This window comes from Plectropomus leopardus, chromosome 5, assembly GCF_026936395.1.
Source record: "Plectropomus leopardus strain MGB_pleo_1.0 chromosome 5, ASM2693639v1, whole genome shotgun sequence".
Lineage (NCBI taxonomy): Eukaryota > Metazoa > Chordata > Actinopteri > Perciformes > Serranidae > Plectropomus > Plectropomus leopardus.
The window spans coordinates 12,362,561-12,384,149 of record NC_142180.1 but is presented as its reverse complement, the minus strand read 5'-3'; the positions used below and the strand labels follow the sequence as shown (position 1 = coordinate 12,384,149).

At 39.6% G+C, this 21,589-nt stretch overlaps 1 protein-coding gene across 3 annotated transcripts in view; it reads right to left on the bottom strand.

Moving 5' to 3' along the window:
* The window catches only part of lrp8 (low density lipoprotein receptor-related protein 8, apolipoprotein e receptor), a 215,359-nt gene that overhangs the window by 183,056 nt on the left and 10,714 nt on the right, over positions 1 to 21,589 (bottom strand). The window lies entirely within an intron of this gene.

The following is a 21,589-nucleotide window of genomic DNA, read 5'->3' as shown; positions in this document are numbered from 1 at the left end:
GGAAACTGCTAGCCTGGCTCTTACCAAAGTTCCAAAATTATGCCTAAAGCTTATCTACTTGCTCACTAATTAACATGTTGTATCTTGCTTAATCCACACAGGAAGTCACTGCATAGGGTTAAACAAATGTGTTAATTACTAAGCTTTATATGTGCTGGTGGGCAAATTAACTGTGGAGAGAGAAGGGTAGTCTTCTGGCTGTGTGATTCCAAATTTCCAGTCCAATCCAAATTTATTTATAAAGCATGTTTAAAAACAACAAAGTTGACCAAAGTGCTGGCTGACAGCAGCAGACAGCAAGCCACACACACCAGCGCCTTCATGAATATATATTTCTATATATTGGTATTGCTCTTCTCAAATGTTGAGTCAAAGAGTCAAATGTTTCTCTGTAGCCATTTGTAACTAAGTTATATCCATTTATTTCCTTGTTCTGAAAATGACAATCCTTGAGAACTCCAGGTTTAGGATATTGAGCTGAATGTGGACATTGTCTGCTGGGCATGATGGACACTATCACGATGTAATGACCTGCTGGCTGCATTGTGCCCACACGTACAGTGGCGCCAACAAATCCTTGATATGTGCATACCTGCTGCCAAGGTGAGAAATAACACACTGGGAGTTGTGTGAGAAGAAGACAGTAATGTGGTGATGGTAGGTGGGTGAGTGCGAATAGTGAGAATGTGAAGGTGTGGAGAACGAGGGTGACTCAGTGACAAGCCAGACACCCCTGTTAACATACAGACAGATGTGTGTGTGTGTGTGTGTGCGCACGTGTGTGTTTCATCACCAAAGCATCATTGCCACCACTAGTGGTTTTTGTGATTTCCTGGAGATGTGTGCTTTGACTGGATCCCTGCGACGGTGCGCTCATTTACAGAGAATGTCCTCAGAAAAACAAAAGCTTTGGCCATTTGTTGTCCTGTGCGTATGTTTTCCTGACAAGTGACTTCTTGTGGTTGTGCAAATAATGACTGTAGTCTCTTAGCAGCAAAGACAAGTACCATGATTTTGTTCTAGCATTTCAAATAGTTGTAGGGGGCGGGTTGGGGTGGATAGGTGGGTGTTCAAAGCATGTGACTTCAAGGCCAGACAACATGGTTCATGTTGTGTCTCCCTCCAACAGGCAGCATTTATTTCTTTAAAAATACCTTGGAATGGGTACTTAAACTTGATTGAAGAATTTTGCTCCCCAGAAAACAGTGCAAGAGTTTTTCGTCGTGACAACCTAGAGAGTCACTTAAAGTTTTCTCTTCTCTCTTCATAACATTAAGGAAGGAAGGATAAGATTTATACATGTCTTGAGTGTTTGACTCAATTTTCTCAAGAGGTGTGGTGTATTTGAAACTGTGTATTATGTCACCTTAAACATAGAGGAATGATCAGTACAGTTAATTTAAAGTTTTCAGAATGAACAAATGGTAACATTAGTATTTGGCAGGGGTGAGACCAAGTCATTGTTTTGCAAAACACAGGTAAGTCTGAGGTCAATTAACTCAAGTCCAAAGTCAAAACTGACAAGTCCAAAATTAAGTCCCAAGTGCTAAACTTTTAGTTTTGAGTTCTAAACAAGTCATAATGCGCTCTTATTAAATTTATGAACACCAATATTAAATTTACAAATATCAAAAATACTTCTTAAAATTTACTTTAATTTGTTAAAAAATATACTTAGCTTTTAAGCTACCTCTAGCTAATCATTAGCTCCCTGTTTTAATATTTGCACCGATGTACCGCAAATGTCAGATGAAGTTGGAAGTTGAATCATTTCGACCTGCAAGTTTTGCATACTGCAATCCATTTTTTGTTGAGTTAGTTTTTGTATGTGAAACAAATCATTCTTGTTATAATTTTTTTTAGCTGGCTTAATGTAACTTAAATTCTTCGTGGTTCTTTTCTGCAACTTGATTTGATGCTGCTGGATTGGTTCAAACAAAGTGGGTTTGGAGAGTTAATTATCAGCTGGAAATGACGCATTTGGGTTTCTTGATTGAGGAAATACAGGGGAAATAATTGAACTGTGTTACACTTTTTAAATTGAGTACTTTTAATACTTAGATACTCTTTGCACTTAGGAATTAAGTATTTTCAAGTCAAGGCTGAAGTCCAAGAGAAGTCAAGCGTCATTGGTTTTCTTGTCAAAGTTGAGTTGCAAGTAAATTTTGTCAAGTGGAGTCCAAAGTCATTAAAATTATGACTTGGGTTGAAGCCAGGTGACTGGAGTCCACACCTTTGGAGCACAGGACCAGAGAATATTCAGCACAGTCAGTGGTGTAGTGTGAGTTAATGAGGTGGGTGTACTACTACGTAGATGAGTAGGATACTGACAGAGATGAGGGTATAGTCTCCTATATATGGATATTACAATGGCCTTTTGGCTTAAAGGTGGATACACTGCTCACAACCAGAGGAGGAGGTGGGTATACCCAGTATACCAGCGTATAACCTCCACTACACCACTGAGCATCGTAGTATCAGAATCAGCCTCCGTCTGTATCCTTTTCCTTGGTATCATGGCATTTTTCTACACGATATCCGACAAGGAAAAGAGCATAAAGCTTCATAGAGGATGAGAGGGGCTGATTGGGATCTCTCCTTGTTTAATGAGGTGACAACCACACAGTGAAGGATGAGTGTTTTCTCATCAGCAGTACAATTCAGATTTAGGCCTGTTTTAGATGGAGGTCACTGGGCTTTTAATAATGGGTTACATGGTCTGCTGGCTTTAGCGTGTGTGTCTGTGTGTGTTTGTGTCAAGAGACAACAGACTTAGTGGTAACAAAGTGCTTCACTAAATATACTTAGTGGTATTTTACCAAATCACAATTTCACTTGTGAGGACCATAGCTGGCATACTGCATTTTGTCCTCTCATATCACTCACACACAGACACAGACACAGACACACAGACACAGACACACACACACACACACACACACACTAAGATGTATAAGGCTACATCCAGATGACTGATTAGTAAGACAAATCCTGGAAAGCTCAGTGACATCCTGTCCTATCTGAAAGAAGACCACAATTAAAGCCAAACCATGAGACCAAGCAGCAGCAAACCCCTAAGCTTTAAACACACAAAGAAAGAAAGAACCTGGTGAATTGTGTGTGTGTGTGTCAGTGTGTGGACAAAATCTGCTTGCCTGTCTTTGTTTACTGTCCATTTCCTTAGTGAGAAAAATACTGCTTAGGTGTGCAAATTGGTGTGTGTTTCTATATACTGTATGTACAGTTTGTGTGTGTGTATGTGATGACAGTTGCTATGCTACTTTTTTCTCAATTCAGACAAAGCTGGAGTCTGAGCTGCATACTATGGCCTTGCATTGCTTCACTGAATACACACTCACACACGGGGGATAATCAGCCATTTCCCCTACCTCAGCATGACATTGTGTGCATGCATAAGGGCCACTGTGTGTGTGCAAATGGCGCCTCCCCTCCATATGACAGATGGGCTCCCATAGTGGCGGTTCACATGGGGGTGGAAGAAAGTCACTTTTGGATGCAACAACCTTCACACCTCCCAAGATTTTTTTGGAATGAGGGGGACTTCCTGTTGAACTGGATGGACTCAAGATCTATGCAAGTGCACTGGCAGGATGCGCCTGGGTGGTGGAACCCCAAAGCATGCCAAATAAGGCTAAAACAGGCCAAATCAAACCAAGCTTCAGACCAAAAGCCTGTGCAGAGAGTTCATTTTCAATATTATGTAAATTGCTTTGGTAAATATGGCGTCAGGCGCAACTGCCAGACCAATAAAGTGCAGAATTAACAATGAATGTAAATTTGAAATTGAAATGTAAATTGTGAAATGAAGGAAGAGGAAACAGATGGCAGCCACAGAAGGTAAGGACAGGGCAAATGGACATCCTCATCTGTGCCATTTCTTGCTGTTTTCTAGCGCTTCTACCAGGCAGTTGTCTTTGTCAGATCTTGGAAAAGGCAGTCAAATGCGCTGTTCTCAATCTGCCTCAAACACTGTTTGCATTTTAACTTGTCGCTCTTATCTGAAGTAATAATGATGTCCAATGGTCCATGTTCAGACTACTACCACAGCTTCTACAGCAGCACTTTTATGAGATTGCTTCACCTCATTGTTGCTGTCTTTAACTGACCAGGTAATGCAAACATGAATATATTACATGTTCAAAGTGATGAAATAAAGGGCAATTGCTTTTACAGGTTGCATACCTGACAGATCCACAATAAATGTTTCTCAAAAGCAGTGTGGAGAATGTCTCCAACCACATTTACTGCAATCTGCTACACAGATGGATTAAATTGCAGTATAAAGGATTACCAATTTTACAGATTTTTTCTTTGAGTGAGGCATTTCCTAGCCCGTAAAGAAAAACCCTCATTAAAGACAATTTGTGTGTCAAGTAATGAATAATCTGAAGAAAATAATTTTCATGAATGCTTTCAGTAAACAAAGAATCCAGAAACTGAGACAGTTCTTGATGAATTTGAGTCGTAAGCAACCACATTTTACAACAGTAAAATTATATAAAAACATCTGTTCACAAACACATATACACAACTCATATACTATAATCCAAGTCTCATTTATCAAGTCGTTACCCAGAGATCTTTCTGATGGGGAACTGACCGGAAAGTGAAATTTATTGATGCCATTGTCATGTCATTTTACCTTGCTAGACATGGAAGCTGCGGGTCTACTGCTACTGATATGTTTTCTTTTCTTCAAAAATTCAAAATATTTATGAGTAATTATGCAAATATGCCAAAGGTCATTTGAGGGGTGGAGTATTTTTACCCCCATCTCTGGTCCAATTCGCTAGCAAATAACATTTTTTTAAATAAATGTGTGCATCTCTTCATCACAGTGTCAAAGACCTGTAGATGTTCTTGTGATTTCGTGTTAAAACAATAATTTCTAGTAATTTTACTACTTCTTGCTACTTTTTTTCTTTATCTACATGAACATCCATTATAGTTAAATGCTAAACTCATTCAGTGATATAATATAAAATAAAACAATATGTATAATTCACTGGTACGCGCTGTGTGCATGCAGACCTCAACAACAATGTGTAATGATGCGCAGATTTCAGTGCAGCCACACAGCGGGTTGAACAGACTGTTCTCTCTTATGTTTCAAAAGTACCTTGAAAATGTACTTTACAACATCAAAGAGAAGGTGAGTAAGGTATTAACCAAGAACGAGAGACAGTAACCACTCAGAGACATATGCTGGATCACCACCTGGAACATGTGAGCCGGAAACCGATTCTCTGAAACAGCAGGAGAGGAAGCAAAGCAGATAGAGGCTTTTTATAATGATAATTGGCATAGCATAATAGCTGTTAGACTCCCTTCCTCCTGGGTGGTGTAGCTCTGTCTCTATCAGTTTATAAAGGGCCCCAGTTCATTCTTCTCTTCTTTTTCATCCCATTCTTTCTTTCTTTTTCGTTGACTTTCTGTCATTTACTTTGAAACTCTTTCTTAAATCTCCACATCACTGCAGTTGTGTACTGTATAAGTCTCTTCACTTAAGCATTCTTTACATGTAGGACGTCTCAAGTGATGCTTTCATGTGTAACTCTCGGCACTCAGGTGTAATTCTCAAATTGTCCTTACAATAACCCCCCGTACTTCCATTCTTCTCCGCTTCCCCTCTTTTCCATTATCAGCTCCGACACACTCTCCCTCACCCGTTCTCTTTCAGCTCCCCTCTTTCTCTCTTTCATCTCTCTCTCCCTGTCTCTCCCTCCTTCTGATGTTATGCCACTGTGCCAATGAGGAGGAGCAGAAGGAGAAAGGAGGAATGAATCTGGGTCACAGGAGGCCATGCATCTCAAGTCTCCACTCCGCCACAATAAAAAGGAAATTGATCTGTGGCTCGCCCGCTCTTCCCATTCCCTTTAGCCTCGAGCCCAGACAGACTGACACACACACACACACACACACACACACACACACACACACACACACACACACACACACACACACACACACACACACACACACACACACACACACACACACACACACACACACACACACACACACACACACACACACACACACACACACACACACACAGCTGAGTCAGTCCATGGAAACAGTGTTCATCTGCCTCTTGGATCCATCATCCTTTTTCCAAAGCAGCAGGTGCACACACACTGAGAGAACACACATGCAGAATCACATAGACTCTCCCCGCTACACCAACACCCCCCTGTGTGCACGAGTTTATGTGTGAAAGTGTAATTCTGTTTCCCGATTCAAAGCCCTGCAGTGCTATGAAAGCAATTTACTAGAGACTTTAAACCACAATTGACATTTTAGCAAGTAAACATGCTTTAAAATTCTGTTTGCCTCTATCGTCTCTCACCTTGCCAGTTGTCCTCCACTGCTGTAATCTGAATGTGTCCAAATACAACCAGTAATTCAGAAGTGCGTATGAACTCGAATCAGTATGATCAGCTGTCAAACAAACTCCTAGATAGATGATGGCTGTAGCTGAGTATTTTTCATATTTATTACTTATTTATAATTTATTTTTGAGTAATAAGCTAGTACTTAAAATGTCAGGAAATAGAGCAAAATTCCCATCATAAGGTCACAGAGTTGAAAGTGAGGTCCTCATTCATACACACACATTTATACACTGATGGTCAAGGATATCGTGCAAGGCGCCACCTGCTACTCAGTTTTTAAACACTCACAGACAGATGGAACAGCGACTGAGTGCAATTTGGGGTTCAGTCTTGCCCAAGGACACTTGGACATGCTTACCGGAGGAGCAAGGGATCAAACTGCCAAACTTCAGAGTAGTGGACAACCCACTCTACCTCCTGAGCCACAGCCTGAGCTCATTAACTACCCCAGCGGTCTGCAAGTTATCTTGACTAACTAGCAGATTAGCATAGACCACCATTTTTTGTGTTTTTATTGATTCCACAATTAAGAAGCTAATTGTTTTAGCATCTTTCATCCTCCTACATGTAATGGTTATCATTTCTGTTATGCAACACTTTTGAGCCACTTCTCAACTCTGTGATACAGATTTGAGTGGTAAAACCTAAGAGTGCTAGTTAGTGTAATAGTAGCGACATGAAAGATTGTGCAGCACATCCATATAAATTTGATTGGCACAGGATCGGCTATATGGGAGACTGACCGTCTGGTCACTGATCAAGCTGAAAATTATCCAATTCTGGTCACCAGCTGATTGATCTATGGATCTCTGATATATACCAGAGAGAAGCTGAAAATCCTAATATTTGAGAAGCTGGAACCAGAAGTTGTAAAGAGAAGTAAAAGTTGTGCCATGAATTATGTTAAGTAGCTGGTAAAATCCAGTTTGTGCTACAATAAATCTTGACACATCTCAAAAAACACCCAATAAAGTTAGGAAAAGGAAGTAACAGGAAAACAGATGTGGACATGTGGATGTGATTTAGAATTCAAGAAACCCGAGCAAGAGGTAAACAAACTGTTTAACAAATCCACAGTGGCTGTGGGCATGAAAGAGAGAGTGAGAGGACGAGGCAGAGAGATGGAGGGAGCTTCAGCAGCCGCGGCAGAAAAGAAAATCTAATCATTTTCTCATTACTATGCTTCCTCGGTTAGTTGGGCTGATTTGGAGAAAACGGATTATGTTCTTCGATCGCTCCCCACGAGTCCTGGTCAACTTTTTGCCGAGGCGTGCTCCATCCGTTGGAATGTTTTAGATTACCCCTGGTGGTACCTGTGAGTGAACGCTCCGCTTATTATAAGCCAAGGGACTTAGGTTAATTTAGCTGTAATGGCAAAGACCCGGTGTTGTCGCAATCATCGACATACAACCATCACTTGCGGAGGAAGTTGATTACAGATCGCTAGGCGCAGCCTGGGGAAAACAAAGACAGTTTGTCAATATAAATATTTCAGCACCGATGCACCAAAAAAGCTGTTTCTAGGCATGTTGTGAAGCAAATTACAAATTTTAATGTATGTATAGTGATACACATGGCTTCTTTCTATTAGATCTTTGTTTGCCCACTTTTAAGACTCAAGCAAATATACACAGCTCTATCTCTGTCTGTCTCTCTCTAACACACACACAAACACACACACACGCACGCACGCACGCACACACACACACACACACACACACACACACACACACACACACACACACGCACTCACACACACACACACACACACACACACACACACACACACACACACACACACACACACTATGGCTATGAACTATTGTTCAAAGCCAAAGAAAGCTTCCCAGATCTATGTGGAGTGCAGGAGGGTTTTTTTGGTGTGTGTGTGTATGTGTGTATGTATTCTCTTCCGTTTTTTACCCCATGAGTCTCTCCCTCCCTCATCAATGGCTGCTTTAGTGCATTAGTACAGAAGTCTGGGGTCTGCGAGGTGAACGGGGAATGGTCAGGCTCTTCCATTTCTGACTGTGGGGTCACTGGCTTTATAGTCCCTCACAGCTAATGACCATCTCTGGGAACACACTCTGTAATGTGCTCACACTCACACACACAGAAAGAGAAGGCAGGAAACTCTTCATCATTGCGACATCTCTGAAGCATATGCAGGCACACGCGCACACACACACACACACACACACACACACACACACACAGACTCATTAACCGACACACCAATCTATAGTCTCTTCATCATGGTGACACCAACAGTAGGAAGCAGTCACACATACACACTTATACCAGAGCCACACACAGAAACACAAAGATATAAGGAATGTAAGATGAAGAGGCTCATGTAAATGCAAACACACAGAGACACACACACATACAGTATAATGTTGAAAACATAGTAACTACATGAAGAGAATATAGCTGCATAACTTAAAGAAGCATATCTCAGTGACATTGGTCTATATCCTGATGCATTTTTGTGTACAATATTTGACAACAGTATTTTTGAAATTTAATTTCAGGGTTTAAAACCTGGTCAAACCCGTTTTGTTTTTTCTCCGAATGATGCAAAAGACTCACTTGAATGTGACTGTTGACGGTAGTCAACAATAAAGCACACATGGAAAGTTATAGAAAACATGCAGAGTATCTTAAGCTGTTTAAAATTTGCACCCAAATATTCTGTCAATACTTAGTGTATGAGTGTATGAGCTTACACCAGTTTGATGTTGTGAAAACCGGCTGAACTGCTAATTGACATGTTCTGGCAAGTTAAAAAGTAGCCTACATCTGTGCCGATGGTGTCTGTTCTATTTATTCCTTTCACTCTCATTGAAAGCACTGCAAGGAACAGCTGATACATAAAGCTGAAATGAGGATTTATCAATACAATGCCCCCTTATCTCACTACAAAAACCAAAATAAATTTGAAGCTGGTTTGAGAGAGTTCGCCGAAACTTTGCAGAGCTGAAAGTTTTTCTGGTGAACAAAATGACAATCATTTATTATAAACTCGGCCACTTGCTTCCAGTAAATATCACATTGTAAAACATTTTCTGTTTTAAAAAAGTAATGTAACAAACGTAGGAGAATAGTGAGTAGGCCACTCACATATCTTTTAAGTGTTTATGCCTCCAGTCTGATATCGAGTGCACAGCTGATAGCTCCATGGTTTGTTTACATGATGAAATAGTAGTGCTTATTTAATGAATTCAATGTGGACAGAGAGTTTCTGATGTTACGTGATACTACATTGTGGTCAGACGCTAGTTCTCTGTCATTATGTTCCACTCCGGAGCAGCTATTACTGTGACACCTGGTCAAATTTGTATACCTGTCCGATTGGGTGTTTGGCTTCATATCAAAGAGTACAACTGCCAACTGCTTTTCCCATTAAGCCATTTCTACCTCATTTCATATAAACCTTTAAATTCAGACGTGAACACAGTGACATTAAGAAACCACACAGGCTGTTGTGCAGCGATTTGAGTCTTTAAAGGAGGTCAAAGGCCCTGTGCAAAAAAAATTAGCATCTACTCAGTTAACTTTATTTAAAACAGATGAACATCAAATAACAGATGCACAAATCATTCTAAATGTCACGTCATGCTTCTTTAAAATTTCTCACACTTTCTGCACAGCTACCTCAAGAGACTCCCTTGTGGTAAGCATGAACATCTGTGCCACAAAATTAAAAACGAATGCCGTAATTTATATCTGCCATAGCAAATGTTTTTATTTTCAATCACCGCAGATAGAAAGATGGACTGAGGAAAACAGTCGGTGAAACTCTCTCACACACCTACACATTATGTCATTACTGAGTGACGCAAACAGCCCCATTTATCAGTTTCATCAATCAATGCATCTATTTCTATCACTGTGCCAATGTTAGATTGATTTTAGGTAGCTGCACTGTATACAGGTAGTGATGCTGCTTAAAGCAAGAGCAACCACACACAAGGAGACATATAGGCGCACGTTTAAGATGAGCAAACAAATTTAAACATCTGTCTTTAGCTCTTTCTCCATCACCTCCACAAAGCTCTACCTCCTCTGCACAGTTCTTATTGTTGATTAAAAAGCATGCACCGGGGAGAGAGGGATGAGACAGAGAAGGATTTAAAATGAAGAAAAAAGAAAGAAAGATACAAGGGGAGAAGGAAAAAATAACAACATTTGGAAGGAAGTCTTGTGTCTAAGCTTATAGAAGGAGGAAAAACAAGCAAAGAACGGACTGCAGCCAAGAATTTAGCCACATGCTGTGTGCATGCATATGCACACAGGCACAAAGGATTATTTTTATCTGAAGTGGCAAATGCTTTTAAAATGATGATGAAGATGTACAATTAAATAGACAAACAATGGAATGGTAAATTATGAAAATGGGTCTGTCTGATTTACTGACATATATAAAGACCAGGAAATGGAAATGCAATGGAACACGCAAAATGCAAAAAAATAGATCAAGTTGTGAAAGCATGCAAGAGATCTCTGAAGACATTTCTGCCATAAACAGAATATGTATAATACATGTACATCCCAAAAGAAATCATGACACACACACACACACACACACACACAGAGAAAGAAACAGAGCATGTTAACAACAGATGTAATGCTTGCAACCATATGTAGAAAAACACACATAAAGTGACCTACATGTACTGTAAAACAATTAATCGCAACTCTAATGCTACTTATTGAACACACAAACACTTTTCAACACACACTGCGTATTTCTAAACCACAATGCCGTCATCCTTTTATGGATTTAGGGGGGCAATTAAATGAAACATGAGAGCAAGTACATGATTAAAGATTTATCTGCCCAAGGTCCCCACAGCCCCTTCCCTCTTCACACACACACACACACACACACACACATACACACACACATACACACACACATACATACACACACACACACACACACACCTTCTACTACCGTGACCATCTGGGGATGCAGGAAGGAAAGCATTGATCTCATTAAAAAACTCTGACTGTACAGATTGCCATTGGAGCCCCCCCCCACACACACACACACACACACCCCCCCCAACATGAACGCCCCCAACTGCATGTTGGTGTAATTTACTAAGTGAAGTATAAATGTGGCATTCATTGAAATCAATTAGCCGGGGGTTTCTAACTTTGAACACATCTCCTTAGGCCCTCTGGAGCCTCGGTGCTAATATGATGAATTAAGGTCAACAGCACAGACTTACAAATATGCATATAAACACACACATGCACACACACTGCAGGGTTTTCTGCTACTACTTTTTGCATTAGCAACTTATAGATCTAGCCCATGTTTTGCATTATTTACCTCAAGTAACCATAGCATTACACGGGGACTGCGGCAGAAAAAAAACAAAAACAAATTTGAAACAGACAGGTGACAAATAAACGTGGCTGTTAGTAAATCTGTGTGCTGTGATTTCGCCAAGTGACCTGAGATCAGCTATGACTGCCACTGGCCGACAACAGCCGCAGCCAATTAACATACTAGAATACTGCCAACTGCAGATTTAGATATCTGCCAAATGATGGAAACACCTCACACAAAAAAATCATATAGTATGTACATGTGTTTCTCACGCTAGTACAGCCACAGGACTAGTGCTGAAACAATTAGTCTATTAACCAATTAGTCATTTGAAAAGGAAGTGGTTTGGCAACATTTTTGATGATAAATTGCTCATTTAAAGATTTACAAAGCAGGATTTTCACCCCGAAAAAACCCATTTAGACTTCTACAGAAGTAATCCCTCGCTCGTAATTTTGTGCTCTGCCTATATTTTCTTATCATCTGTGTTTAGGATGTTCATGGGTGTGTACTCCCACAGCACTCAGGTGAGATCAGGGCTTTATCAAAAGCTAAAGATCAGGAGCTGGACTGTAAGTAGGGTCCTATAAACTGGTTGTGTTGACAATGAACATTATTGTGGGTCCCTGCAGTCATAAAAAAACAGATAACTGTAGAGAAGCACTTTCTTTGATTAAAAAAGGAGGTATTACATCAAATTCATTAATATTACTTAAAATAAGAATGTTATCTTATTGAATTGTCAATATTTTTTGCATCCACCACATGATTAAACACTTTTTCTGATGGCAAAATGTGATTAAATCCTAAAACACAGATTTCAGAAATACTAAATGGACAGCAGAAAAAAACAAAAAAAGGATTTCATTGGATCCCTCACAAGCAACAGAAGGCAGTGTGGGAAAAAAATGAAACTATAGCGAGGCAAAAATGCCAAACAAGGGTGAATTTGGGGTTGGCTTTTTCTTCACTTTTTCCACAGACAGTAACCAACAATCGAAAAAAAGGGCCTAGATTGATGTTTTCACATTCTTGAATGTGAAACATTTCTGCTATTCTCTGTCTGCTATCGAATATCTTTGTGTTTTGGAGTCTTGGTCTGATAAAACAAGCAATCTTAAGATGGTCACGATGGACTCTGAAAAACACCGTTGGGCATTTTTCCCTTTTTCAGACATTTTACAGACATTCGTCACATTGACCACAAAAATGATCTTTTGATAAATTCATAATCAATACAATCATTTGCTGCAACCTGACACAGAACAACCCAAAAAACTCCTTGGTAGATAGAAGAGAATACTTTAGTGTGAAAAGATGTGCGTGTATTGATTGTGATTTCCAAAGCAAGAAAAACTTGCAAAAAGATTTATCAGTTACCATGAGGGCACGTGTATTTTGATGGACAAGTCTATCTTATCTTAAAGCTTATATCCCTATAGGTGTCTCTCCTTCCACACTCATTTTTCATCTCTCTATCAATCCCCTGAGCACATATGAAAGGAGACTGAATCTTTTTTATCCTTTCATCACCCGCAACACTCCTGCTTTTTTCCCTTGCTCCCTCTATTTCATCCTCTGTTATACTTATCGCTTTCACCTTTATTCTTACTCAACCCAACCTTTTAAGTTTTGAGTGAGGAAAAAAAAAGTCTGTTCTCTTTTTTAACAAGTCCAAGAGTCCCTTCATTAGAAATGGATCAATGTGTCTCAAGTGCGCTCAGATGAAAACATTTTGAGGCTCTTTGAAGTTTTGGGGAAAACATACTTGTGTTTACGTGCACAAATACACTCACACAATCACCCTCTTAATATTTCTTACCATTGCAAAAAAAAAGAAAACATCCTTAAGGGTGAAAGCATCATTTCGTGGCATCTGACTAATTGGATTATGGGAAAATGAGGTCTGGGATTCTTGACAGGAAGACATTGTGTCATTTCAATATTCATGACTTTAAGAAGGAACTAGAAGTGAATAGAATTAATCAGACAAACTGTAAGGGGGTCTCAATTACAGAAGGCAACCCGAGACTGTCTCTCCCTCCCTTGGCAGTGAAATTGCAACAAAATAACAATTATTCTGAACTTACAGTATTATGAACTCCTGTAGAGTTTTGTCACAGGACAGGGACAAAACTTCAAAGAAACTTATTAGGTAGTGATATCCTTGAATGGAAGATTTCAAATGGGCAGTAATTTTGTTGGACTTAGTATGACGAAGATCATAGCCTAGTGCTATTGATCAATACTTTTTTAGCTGGGTCTTCTTGTTTAAAGAGCAGGGTTTGCCGCATTCTAATTTATTTGTGGCGGCCTGCCGCAATCTGCCACCACATATTGGTTTGATGTTTTTGGAGCTGGACTGTTCATTAGGAGCGTTATGGAATTTGTATACCTTTCAGTTAGCCATTGCACCTAGGAACGCCGAATATCTGATTTTTTTTTGCCGATATATAATAACTACCAATACTGACATATCCACTTTTTTCCCCACATAATTTTAGTGATCATCAAGTGTCTTCTATAGTGGAATTTACATCATATTATGTAAACTCTTATCGCGATGGCCCACCAGCAGATGGAGACATAAAATTCAATGCTTTTCAATGTATGTAATATTCATTAATTGTGCAAAATAAGAAAAATACTTTAATGTAGGTTATATGTTTTGCACATGTTCACTTTGTCAATTAAAAACAAAAATTGGTTTAGGACATCTGCATCTTTGTAGATTCCAATATTTCATTTAAAAGCCGTTACCTGCCAATATCAATCAAATGCCAATATTATCATGCATCCCTTATTGCTACACACTCTCAGAGCGCAGAGCATACTGTGGGCACAGATAAAGCAGCAGAATAGCAGATGCAGTGAAAGTGAAACTTAGCTGTTCATTGTCCTGGTTCTAAAAATATAGCTTTCATTCGCCTCTGCAGCAGCAGCTGCTCTCGTCCATCGATCTAATCTGATCAGATCTGATCAGATTGTCTGATCAGTCATCAACCCCACTAATCAAACTCCAAAATGCTTCTGAGATAAAATAAATTCAAGAAGAGCTCCCCCTATGCCGCATTCATGGACCCACAAAAAACCTCCAAATTTAGAGAGGGGACACAGAATGATACGAAGGGACACACAAAAACAAACACGAAAACAACAGAGTCAGCTTAATAACGTTTTTGAAGAATCTTTTTGTTGACAGACTCGTACGTTGGAACCTATGTCGCCTTTTAAGTCGCCCTCATGCTCCATCTGCACTGTTCAGTGTCAAACAATTACTGACATCCACCTGTTCAAGTAGCCACTCAAGTGAAAAAAGCCTTCTAGCACTACAGAAAAAAGACTTGTGGTCATCTTGGAGAACAATAGGCTGTCTGCTTTGATTGTGACTCACCTTCACTCACCTCTTTCTTTCACAGTCTGGGGATCTTTTTTTTTTCTAAAAGAGGACCATGTTTTTGCCCACAAAACAGTCTTTTACTTTAGCTTCTTGAGGAGAATGGGCAGTCCACTCTGACAAAATACATAATCTGTCCTTGGAGTCTGAATCAAGCCCTAACGTTAAAATCATGAAATAAAGTCTTAAACTTTAGTAGACTAAAGCCCATGTAGTTTTTAACATCCAGATTTTGTCAGGGTTTAATTAAGCTGTCCGATCATTTATGAAAGCACACAGAAAACTGGACCAAGGCCGCCTTGTCTGGGCCAAAAGAGATGGAATAAGGCCAATAAAGACAGCAGAAACATCACAGTGATAACACCATGGACCATTTATACTTAACTACTGCCTTCTGTCATAACTGGGTCACTGGGTCTTCTCCATGCAGAGTGGAGTAAGTGAATTTGTGCGTGTTGTAAAGGGTCTGGTTTGCACATGTGTCATTATTTAATGAAATAATTCTAGAATCAGCGTTCTCTGTGTATCTAAATTGGACATTTATTTTGCAAATGCGACAGTAGAATACAAGAGGCTATTAATATATTTTTTTAAAATCACATTTAAGGTGTTTGTTAATTGTACTGAGCCCCATCATTTCTTGAGATGATTCAGATATTCTAAAGAACTGAACCATTTCTATAGCTGGGAAAGCAAATATTGGTTGTTTAAATTCATTTTTTGAACATCAAAGTGTCAACATTCTGCTTTTTGTCAATAGGAATCTGTTTTTCTTTGTACCTAAAGGCAGAAGTTAAGCAGTCTGTTGAAACCAAAGCATCATAATAGTGTGTTCCCAGAGTCTCAAATCTCTCAGAGGGGTCCCCCTTAGGGGCCACATGAACACACATCACAGAGTCTTGGCACACTAGTTTGGAAGGTACTTGGAATTTAGCTTGGGTATTTTTTTTTTTTTTTGGGATGTTTACTTTTGGGCATTAAATGTTGGCTTTTTAAACATGGTTTCGGGATTTAGTGGTGGTTGCACCTGAGCGCAGCAGGCACTGCAAAGTGGAAATTCATGGCCAACTACGCGTGAAAACTTGCAGATGGGCCATGGCAGCCAGGGATTCACCCCTTCAATAGTCTCTCTGGCTACACAGACTCATCCCACTGTTCTAGTTTGACAGTCAGAGCTTCACTCTTAGGCAAACAGATCTAGTATTATTCGTAGTAGCAGTAGTATTATCTTACTCATCATGGCTTTAAATTCAGTTTAATTCAGTTTAACCCTTTAATTCAGTTTAACCCTATGAACTCTGCAATAGAAATGGTCTGCCAGTACCTAGATTGGTATTTTTGCTTATTGTGATGTCAGTTTTTGGGAGTAGCTTCAAATGCTTTATACTGCTAAAATGTGTATCACCTTATTTAATATGTAATGTAAAAAACCTTTTCAAGATCATGGCTGTGTCTTAATGGCCAGCAGCAGCAGAATCTGCCTAGTGTACAACTGCTCCAAATAATTCGTTTTTTTATTATTATTATTTTGGCCAAAAAAACACCTGATTACTTAGACTTAGACAGCAAGTTATTTGGTGGGAGACGCAAAGAGACAGATGGGAGGGTAAGGGTCAGAATGTAGACAACATATTAAAAGGGGAGATAAGAAGGTACCAAAACTAAATGATAATGTTTAGAAACTAATGGAGCACAGTACAAAGGAACTGTGTACAGAAGAATAGAGTTGCTCATCACTAACAGTGCTAAAGCTCCTCAAAAAAAACCTTTTGAAAGTGATTCAACACATGAAAAGAAAGTTTGTACATCTAAAGACATGACATACACACAGGTCAGGTATGAATCAATATCTCTAGCAAGAGCACAGCATTAGTGAGCTATGGTATCAAGCAACATTGGAAAAACCAAACAAAAGGAAAATTACTTTGAGTATGTCAAAGAAAAGGTTGCGGTAGTCATTCTTCAACCTGCTACAGCAGCCAAGAAGCTGATGCTTAAGTGCACGCATGCATGTGTCTGTGTCTGTGTGTGTATGTGTGTGTGCGAGCGTGCGTGCAGCACAAGCCTCTCCTCTTCCAACTAAAACCCAGTGTAAAATGTTTAAGCCGATCATCTTGCTGCTTCATTGAATCATACTAAACCTCTGAGACCTGTCCAAGGAAAACAACAGCAACATGAGCCAGACAAACAAAAGGGCTTCCAGATGCACTTTTTTTCCTCATGGAAATTACATGTCAGCGCATGTTTATGTAAAATATAGACACAGATTTAAAAAGCTAATGAAAACATGAGGAGTTCTGTTTAAAAAAAAAATTGTATTGAAATTCTTGCAAAGAATATTGAACCCAACAAGATAATGCAGATGTTGCATGCAAGGTCACGGCACTATTCATTATGCTCACACACACACAAAACCAATTGTTAATGCATCTTTTTAAGTGTTTGTGTGTGTGTGTGTGTGTGTGTGTGTGTGTGTGTGTGTGTGTGTGTGTGTGTGTTCAAGAGACAGAGAAGGGGCCTCTCAGGCCCCATTGAGAAGGTGTCACCCTGCTTCCAAACATTCAAGCGCTGCTGCAGTGACACATAATAGGGTGTGGGGGTGGAGGGTGGAGGGTACAGAGAGAGGTGGTCGTCATTGGTTAAACGCCCTGTGAACACATGCCAGCAAAGAAGAAAAGAGACCTTGAGGAAGGCGAGGATGGAGGGAGAGGTGTGAGATTTGATGAAAAAAAAAAAAAAACTATCTTTACTTCGCTACATAACAAGCACAACAGATAGAAACTCATTCCTCCCACCAGAATCTGCTCTCCCTCTCTACATTTGGCTCATCCCCGCAACGTAGCATCTTTAAACTGTGAGTTGAAAGATTTGCAAAGCAGCCAACATCCCAAATAGCTGAAGTGCGTTTTGAACGTCAATACATCCTGAGAGACTCCTGATGCCGCTCCAGCGACTACAGCACATCAGCTTTTTATTTTTTACTTCAAACACATTTCCAATAATCCCCACATCGTTACTCCAAGAGGAAGGACTTTTTATCAGGAGTTTGATAGGATAATCACAACAGGAGGTGTTTTATTTTTTTTTCTCCTTAATCAGCAAGAGGAAAATGTGCTCTTACCATTGATTCCTTCACTATTTCCTCACCCTTTAATCTCCCCCCCAACCCCTTCATGTTGACATGGTGTCAGTGTGCTGTGATAATAAAGCACGCTGCAGGTAAAAGTGTTACATTAGCCTATCCCCAAAACATAGGCTGTGTGTGTGTGTGTGTGTCTGTGTGTGTGTGTGAGTGTGAGTGAGAGAGAGAGAGAGAGAGATTTTGTGTCACAGCAACCCTTTTTGCTGATAACCGGTATTACTGAGCACCAGCTATATCATCAAAGAGTGACTCCCCCCATCATCACCACCACCTCACCCCACCATCCTGCAACGAATGACAAGCAAAATCCCCTCAAGGTAAAAGACCCGTTCCCTGGCTTAGGAGCTGGCAAGGCATGTGTGTGAAGGAGATACGTTGTGTGTGTAATCTACATAAACAGCTTCATTCAAAAGCCAAATGGAGGGAAGGGAACAAGAGGAAGAGAGAGAGAAAGAAGTAAGGACAAAAGTGAGAAAGGTGTAGGACAGGGAGGGAAATACATAAAAAATATGTTGAGGATGTCGACTCAGCTTTCTCAGGTTGGTAATCCTCTATCTCCTTTGTGATTCTTTAGCTGATCACGTCCTTAATTAAGGACCTTTTAATGGTTACTGATGTTTTGGTCAGCTTTTCCATGGAATTTCTGTTACAGGCGTAATTAACATATAAATGGGGGCTCAAACTACTGCTTGAATATTACAAGCAATTGCTTGGCCTATAGGTGTTAAAAAAACATCCCCATCACCAGTTTCAAGAGTGCAGCCTGACATCTTTGAATTGCTTGCTTTGCTTTGTTTGTCAATCAACTGTCCTGTGATTGCAACTGTATATAATTTTCATAATAAGTTATTCATTTAGAAAATATCATAGTTTCACAGTATAAACTATCTAATTATTATTACTATGATCAATTACAATGACCTTTAAAGGATTTAAAAACAACAAAATAAAGGTCAGATTCTCTGTCCTGTTTAATACCATACTTAAGCAGATCTGCACGGTATGATAACCACCAATGTTCATACCAAGGCACACCTTGAATCTAGTATGCATAGTGCCACAACCCTACAGACACCTAAATATTTTCAATTTACAATTAAGAAAAACAAAAGCAAAAAATTTTTGCATTTAAAAAGTGGGAACCACCAAGTGACTTGCTACTTTTGGATGATAAATAACTGTAAACAATGACTTGATTGTCAAAATAGTTGCCTAACTGTATTTCTGTCAGTCAACTAAATAATAAATAGAAAAATTAGCTCAGCATTACTCCTAAGACTTTAGGGTCTCCCACACATTCTTTTATTTGTGGCAATCCGCCACGATTATAACATCTGCCACCACATATTGATTTTCTATTAATGGAGCTAGACCGTTCATTAGACGCGCTATTGGAATATATAAACCATTCAGTTATCCATTCACATTCTCAGAGCAGTGAGCGTACTCTGGGCACAGATGGAGCAGTAGAATGTCCGGTGCATTGAAAGTGAAACTTAACTGTTCATTCTGCTGGGTCTTAAAGTTTGCATTCACTCGCAGCAGTTGCTCCTGTCATCCATCAATCTGATCAGCCCTAAAATGTTTGCTGTTGCCGTCACCAACCACCACCCCCGCCCCTCCCCTCATCATCAACTGCCACACATTGAATGAAATTCTGTGGGAAACACTGGACTTAAACTAATGCATCTAAGACAAGTTTAAAATTTCCCAATCTTCCAGGAACCTTAAACTACCCACCATGTGCTTGACAACGATATAGTTCCATCAAAACCGAAGTTAACACGGGATCAGCACTTGAAAGGTAAATTCACTATGTGATGGAGAGCTGCAAAATTCAAATGCAGCTAACATCAGCCACATACACTGCTGTAGTTTTCTACAATCTGTTGATGCAAAATTGCCAACACCTTTGCATTTTGCTACTTTTTTATGCATCGATTGGTATGCCAATACTACATGATGAGAAAGACCAACTTTAACAAATGCATTACATCTAGATATGTTTACTGTAACTGGAGAGCAACCATTGTGTAATGATACATAAAGTGTCCCAATTAACAGTAAAGCAGTGATGGGAATACAGCTAAAAAAAAACTTAAATCTCAAAACTCTGTGCAAAAAGACTTGTTCTGACAATGAAAATCCAACATGATTGGGAACAAGTGCTGCATTACTACCATTATAGCTTTAATTTACTACTTATTGCTGCAATTGTATTAACAAGAATGAAAGCTCTGCATTTCAGCTGTGCCACATCAAATCTGTGGTACCGCAAACAGCTCATAGTGTATTATTAGGAAGCAATCCATCTGCATCAGTTGGTGTTTTCTGCTGCCTAATGATGCAGATGATATAAGGGTGAGATTGGAGTTTATATAATTTCAGACCTTTTCCTTTTTTTGACACTTCAAAGCCTCTTTCCATCTGTTTTCTCTCGGCAAGAGTTGGGCAAGAAAATCAAGTTTCACCCATCAAAGAAGAACAAACACACACAAAGACGCTTACCTTCGTGCACAAATGCACAGGTACACACACCAAATTCGCAACAACCCTAAACTCCTACTTTTACCAAAATGATTTCCTGCTTTGCTGTCATGGTGGGTGGAAAATTTCTTGTTTTTTTTTTTTAACAAGAGACACTAGAACAGGGTAAGATGTAATGAATAAAACTGAACAAACCAACAGTTAATTCTTCAGTAATAGACAAAGACTAAGAGGAGAGGGAAGCGAAATGGTTGACAAAACATGAAAAGTAGAATTTAGAGCAACAGAGCAAAGACAAATGAACAAGAGAAGAAGAGCATAAAGAAAAAAATGAAACAGAACAGAGAAAGCGAAAGGGGACAGCGACTGCAGGAAGAGAATATTGAGGCAATATCATCCAAAAAAAAGGAGTCAACTAAACTCTCTTTCCTCCACTTTGTAACTTTCATGTAAAACTTCTCATGAAAACTTTTGACATGCAGCACTCAAGGGCCCTATCTCAGTGTCAGCCCAGCAGACTGGTATTAGCAGCCATGTTTTATTCATTAGCATTCTTAGTTGTCGTTTCATACACCGCTCCCTGACTGCATATACCAGGCGACAGAGCGCAAGGTGAAAAACAGGATTACAGCAAATGTAAATAATAAAATGGAGGCACATGAAGATATTCGCTTAATCTGAGCTGGGGATTAATGCCATGATACCCTGTCAGACACGGCTGGGTTTGGGAGGGGAGGCGGGGGGATAACAACAGCACAACACAACAACACAGGCACAAAGAGGCACACAAGAATGCAGCTAAA